Here is a 6,836-nt window from a genome sequence, read left to right as displayed (position 1 = left end):
GGTGAGTTCTGTGGGGGGGGGTGAACGTCGGATCTCGGTGAGTTCTGTGGGGGGGGTGAACGTCGGATCTCGGTGAGTTCTGTGGGGGGGGTGAACGTCGGGTCTCGGTGAGTTCTGTGGGGGGGGTGAACGTCGGATCTCGGTGAGTTCTGTGGGAGGGGGTGAACGTCGGATCTCGGTGAGTTCTGTTGGGGGGGTGAACGTCGGATCTCAGTGAGTTCTGTGGGAGGGGGTGAACGTCGGGTCTCGGTGAGTTCTGTGGGGGGGGGGGTGAACGTCGGATCTCGGTGAGTTCTGTGGGGGGGGTGAACGTCGGGTCTCGGTGAGTTCTGTGGGGGGGGTGAACGTCGGATCTCAGTGAGTTCTGTGGGAGGGGGTGAACGTCGGGTCTTGGTGAGTTCTGTGGGGAGGGGGGTGAATGTCGGATCTCGGTGAGTTCTGTGGGGGGGGTGAACGTCGGGTCTCGGTGAGTTCTGTGGGAGGGGGTGAACGTCGGGTCTCGGTGAGTTCTGTGGGGGGGGGGTGAACGTCGGATCTCGGTGAGTTCTGTGGGGGGGGTGAACGTCGGGTCTCGGTGAGTTCTGTGGGAGGGGGTGAACGTCGGATCTCGGTGAGTTCTGTGGGGGGGGGTGAACGTCGGATCTCAGTGAGTTCTGTGGGAGGGGGTGAACGTCGGGTCTCGGTGAGTTCTGTGGGGGGGGGTGAACGTCGGATCTCGGTGAGTTCTGTGGGGGGGGGTGAACGTCGGATCTCGGTGAGTTCTGTGGGAGGGGGTGAACGTCGGGTCTTGGTGAGTTCTGTGGGGAGGGGGGTGAATGTCGGATCTCGGTGAGTTCTGTGGGGGGGGTGAACGTCGGGTCTCGGTGAGTTCTGTGGGAGGGGTTGAACGTCGGGTCTCGGTGAGTTCTGTGGGGGGGGGGGTGAACGTCGGATCTCGGTGAGTTCTGTGGGAGGGGGTGAACGTCGGATCTCGGTGAGTTCTGGGAGGGGGTGAACGTCGGGTCTTGGTGAGTTCTGTGGGGGGGGGGTGAACGTCGGATCTCGGTGAGTTCTGTGGGGGGGGGTGAACGTCGGATCTCGGTGAGTTCTGTGGGGGGGGTGAACGTCGGATCTCGGTGAGTTCTGTGGGGGGGGTGAACGTCGGATCTCGGTGAGTTCTGTGGGGGGGGTGAACGTCGGGTCTCGGTGAGTTCTGTGGGGGGGGTGAACGTCGGATCTCGGTGAGTTCTGTGGGAGGGGGTGAACGTCGGATCTCGGTGAGTTCTGTTGGGGGGGTGAACGTCGGATCTCGGTGAGTTCTGTGGGAGGGGGTGAACGTCGGGTCTCGGTGAGTTCTGTGGGGGGGGGTGAACGTCGGATCTCGGTGAGTTCTGTGGGGGGGGTGAACGTCGGGTCTCGGTGAGTTCTGTGGGGGGGGTGAACGTCGGATCTCAGTGAGTTCTGTGGGAGGGGGTGAACGTCGGGTCTTGGTGAGTTCTGTGGGGAGGGGGGTGAATGTCGGATCTCGGTGAGTTCTGTGGGGGGGGTGAACGTCGGGTCTCGGTGAGTTCTGTGGGAGGGGGTGAACGTCGGGTCTCGGTGAGTTCTGTGGGGGGGGGGTGAACGTCGGATCTCGGTGAGTTCTGTGGGGGGGGTGAACGTCGGGTCTCGGTGAGTTCTGTGGGAGGGGGTGAACGTCGGATCTCGGTGAGTTCTGTGGGGGGGGTGAACGTCGGATCTCAGTGAGTTCTGTGGGAGGGGGTGAACGTCGGGTCTCGGTGAGTTCTGTGGGGGGGGGTGAACGTCGGATCTCGGTGAGTTCTGTGGGGGGGTGAACGTCGGATCTCAGTGAGTTCTGTGGGAGGGGTGAACGTCGGGTCTCGGTGAGTTCTGTGGGGGGGGTGAACGTCGGATCTCGGTGAGTTCTGTGGGGGGGGTGAACGTCGGGTCTCGGTGAGTTCTGTGGGGGGGGTGAACGTCGGATCTCAGTGAGTTCTGTGGGAGGGGGTGAACGTCGGGTCTTGGTGAGTTCTGTGGGGAGGGGGGTGAATGTCGGATCTCGGTGAGTTCTGTGGGGGGGGTGAACGTCGGGTCTCGGTGAGTTCTGTGGGAGGGGGTGAACGTCGGGTCTCGGTGAGTTCTGTGGGGGGGGGTGAACGTCGGATCTCGGTGAGTTCTGTGGGGGGGGTGAACGTCGGATCTCGGTGAGTTCTGTTGGGGGGGTGAACGTCGGATCTCAGTGAGTTCTGTGGGAGGGGGTGAACGTCGGGTCTTGGTGAGTTCTGTGGGGAGGGGGGTGAATGTCGGATCTCGGTGAGTTCTGTGGGGGGGGTGAACGTCGGGTCTCGGTGAGTTCTGTGGGGGGGGTGAACGTCGGATCTCGGTGAATTCTGTGTGTGTGTGGGGTGAACGTTGGATGTCGGTGAGTTCTGTGGGGTGGGGTGAACGTCGGATCTCGGTGAGTTCTGTGTGTGTGGGGGGTGAACGTCGGATCTCGGTGAGTTCTGTGGGGAGGGGGGTGAATGTCGGATCTCGGTGAGTTCTGTGGGGGGGGGTGAACGTCGGATCTCGGTGAGTTCTGGGAGGGGGTGAACGTCGGGTCTCGGTGAGTTCTGTGGGGGGGGGGGTGAACGTCGGATCTCGGTGAGTTCTGTTGGGGGGGTGAACGTCGGATCTCGGTGAGTTCTGTGTGTGTGTGTGGGGTGAACATCAGATCTCGGTGAGTTCTGTGGGGTGGGGTGAACGTGGGGTTTCGGTGAGTTCTGTGTGGGGGTGAATGTTGGATCTCGGTGAATTCTGGGGGGGGGGCGGTGAATGTCGGATCTCGGTGAGTTCTGTGGGGGGTGAATATCGGGTTTCCCTGAGTTCTGTGTAGGGGGGTGAACATTGGATCTCGGTGAGTTCTGCAAGTCACTTGCATCCACTGTCGCTCTGTTTTCACTTTCCTTCCTGTGAAACATATTCTTTAATAATTCTTTTAATGAACATCTGTGGGTGGTAAGCTCTTTTATTTTTATAAGTGTAAAAAAGCCTTTATTTTACCCTTACTCTTAATTAAATGTTTAGCTGTGTATAAAATTTGAGCTTACTGTTTCTTTTCCTGAGCACTTGAAAAAATCATTCCATTGTCTTTTGGCTTGTATTGTTGCTAATGAAAGTTTTATTGCCAGCTTAATTGCCATTATTTTGTGGCCATATGTCATTTTTGGCAGCTCGTAGTTTAGTTGTTGTTGTTGTTGTTGTTGTTGTTGTTGTTTTTAATCTGGGCATAGATTTATTCTTTATCTTGCTCAGAACTTGGAGTCATATTGAACCTGAGGTCTCCTGTCTTTCTTAACCCTGGGAATCCTCAGCCACTATTTCTTCAATTCTCTTCTTCTGGAGCTCCTGTTGGATACATGTTGGAAATGTTCAAATTTACTACTTCCTTTCCAGTCTAAGGTTTATCCAGTAGATTTGTCCTTTACTTTTTTCTATTTCTCTGATTTCTTTTCCTTTATAAGACTTCCAGTTAATTATTTTTCATAAGCACCTTGTTTTATTTCTTTGATTTTATTTCATTATTATATTTTCTTGGATGTTGCTGCTTTTATGGCCCTACTAATCATAAATATGTTACAGTCTTTGTTAGACTGTTTTATGACATTGATTTTATTTGTAGTGAGTTTAATTAGCTAATTAATTAGTTTGTAGCTCTCTTTGTTAACATTACTTTTCTCTGTGTTTTGGAATTGGGGTTTATAAGCTCATCATAAGTGGGGAGATTGTTTTTTCCCTTGCTCCTTTCCTTTGTGCTTCCCTCTTTCTGCCTAGAGGTTTTGCTGTTGCCTTTACTCAGGCCCCTCACACCTTAGTTGAGGACAAGGTTTTATAATTGTAATATATATTTTTTTTAATTTTTAATGTTTATTTACTTTTGAGAGAGAGAGAGAGAGAGAGGGAGAGACAGAGTGTGAGTGGGGAAGAGGCAGAGAGACACACACACACACACACACACACACAGAATCCGAAACAGGCTCCAGGCTCTGAGCTGTCACCACAGAGCCCGACGTCGGGCTTGAGCTCATGAACTGTGAAATCATGACCTGAGCTGAAATCCAACACTTAACCGACTGGGCCACCCAGGTGCCCCAATTGTACCATATTTCTGATGGCACTGGGGACATAGCTGATCTATTCACAAGAGCTAGAATGAAGCTTGGTCCCTCCCATGTGGCTGGACTCCTGGCTTTGTAAAAATTGAAGCCTCAGGCCTCATTTAGCAGCATTTTTAAAAACTTCCTTTCAGGAGTAGTGGAGAGCCACCTTCCAGCTCTGGCTTCGAGTAGTGAACTTAGCTCTCCATTATCTTGTAGGAGCAAGCATTACAGCTACCACCAGCATCTGATAGGTCATGATTTGAGCATTATCACTCCTTTCCATCTGTGTTTTGGGTTCCTGTCTCTTTTTTGATCCGCAGGGAGTTTTGGCTTGCTTTGGAGCCTTGATACATCATCTTTCTGGTTTGTTGTTTGTTTTTCATTTTGTTATGTTTTCTTTCTCATCTGTTATTTATAAGTGTTTGAAACAGAAGAGGTAGATCAACTTTGAATTTTGAACTCACCAAGCCATTCTAAGAGGAAATACCTGTCTCCACTTCTAACCCCTTATTCCCCCCACCATATGGCTAGAGAGGAATTTACTTATCTATAGTGTGGGGATAATAAATTGTACCTATTGTACAGAGCTATTGAAGAGATTACGTGAAATAATGAATGTGAAGAGCCTTTCTCAGTGCCCGTACATGGTAAGTAATTGTCAGGTATATACAGCTCAGGTGTCGCTCTATCATAAGGATTTATGCTCGGAGGTTTTTTCTAACAGTAGCAGGAAGGGGTATCCGGTAAGTACGTATGGCAGTGTCAGAGGTGCTGGAATGTCCCTGTTCCCCAAACAACTTTTTCTGAAATCTCAATATTAGAGAGACTTTTATTTGGATCACTGTATCCCTTTTTAAAGCAGAGGTTCCTATGGCAAAATTATGTGTCAAACTGAGCAGCAGAGATTTCCAGACATCTACATTCCTATGTGTCAGTTTGGTTAAATTGATTTCCTGGTGCTGATTGGAGGGAAAAAGGAATTAGAGTTTTATTGGGGCAGGGAAAACTTATAACACTGCCCAGGATGGGCAGAAGGATCTGAGTGGGACATGCTAGTAGGGTTTCTAGCAACTGACAAACGGTGCCACACAGATGGACAGGAGCCTCCGGGGCAGGGATAAGAGTACAAGATGTATCATCCAGCTTAGACCTAAACCATATTGTGGTAAGGAACAACTCCAGAACGTTGGTGAATTACAACAAAGGCTTATTTTGCCCATGGTATGCATCCTGCCTGGGAAAATTTAGAGCTCATGGCCAAAAGAAAGGAGACCATGGTAAAGGCATGCAATGGCTCTATGCTTCTTGTTGGAGAAGGCACACCTCACTTCCACTCACATGTTATTGATCAAAGCAAGTCACTGCAACCAAGCTTCAACTGTAAAACAGTCCTCCACAGCTTGTAGTCTAAGGTATCTGATAGCTGCACAAGTGATACTAACGGATACACTGAAATCAACAAGTGTTAAATTCCTCTATTAGCTTCCCTAACACTATATTCTTACCATACCAAGCAGGGGCGGGGTACCCAAATGTGTCAACATTCTTTTAACTAATGTTGCAAAACCATGAAGAATCAGGAGACTCATAAGATCAGTATCCAAGCTTGTTATGGACTGAATTCTGTCCCTTCCAAATTCATATTTTGAAGTCCTAAAACCCAGTACCTCAGAGTGTGACTATATTTGGAGATAAGGCCTTTAAAAGTGTGTCAGCTAAAGTGAGGTCATTTGGATAGCCCTAAATCAACTTGACTGGTGTCCTTATAAGAAAGAGAGATTAGGATACAGACACTCATGTCCAGGGTGAAGACATAAGGAACAGATAGTCATCTACAGGCCAAGGAGAAAGGCCTCAGAAGAAACCCAAACCTGCTGACATCTTGATCTTGGACTTCTATCCTCCAGAGCTGTGAGAGATCAATTTCTATTGTTTAAGTCACCCAGTCCGTGACATTTTTTTTTTTATGACATCTCTAGTTTTAACTTACAACATGAGAAATGTCTACTGAGCTCCTCCCCATCTATGACATGATGAAGAATAGCAAATGATTCTGGTCTATGCTTGATTTAGGGATTAGTGTTGAGGAATTCTCTTGGGGCTTTCTAAGAGCAAAGGCCATGTTCATTGCTACAAAAAGTCAGCCTCTCTGTTTCCCAGCCCTCAATGTCTTCTTGCTGGCCATCCCATTCAGATAACAATGGCTGAAGGCAAGGCCATTGGGAATGTTCCTTCTCACTGCTGGTGACAGTATAATGATTAGTCTAGCTAGTTGTGCCTATCTGCTTTTCTTCCCGCAAGTTAGATACAGGCACTTGAACTTGAGATTTGTTTATGATGAATTTATTCTTAAATTCTAAACAAGTGATGTATTATAGATGTGTTGGAGTCTAAATAGGTAATCAAAATATGTTATAACTCTGTTGGTTCAATAGCTACATTGCACACTTGTTTCCACTCTGGTACTCTTTAGGCTTTGGTAGAAATAGCTGCCAGTGAATGTGTGTGTGCGTGTGTGTGTGTTAGCACATACTCGGTGCTCTTGTTCAATAAAGACATTGGGAAAAGAAATGATGAGATATATACTATTCTCTCTTGATGTAGGAAAATGCCAACCATACACACATCATTTAAAGTTGTTCTCAGTTGACATTCCCAGTCACATTTACTAGGAATGGAATTTTTCTCAGAGCCACCCTATCTGCAGAGTCTTACAGG

This window comes from Acinonyx jubatus, chromosome D3 (genome assembly GCF_027475565.1).
Source record: "Acinonyx jubatus isolate Ajub_Pintada_27869175 chromosome D3, VMU_Ajub_asm_v1.0, whole genome shotgun sequence".
NCBI lineage: Eukaryota > Metazoa > Chordata > Mammalia > Carnivora > Felidae > Acinonyx > Acinonyx jubatus.
Note: the sequence above shows the minus strand (reverse complement) of the source record.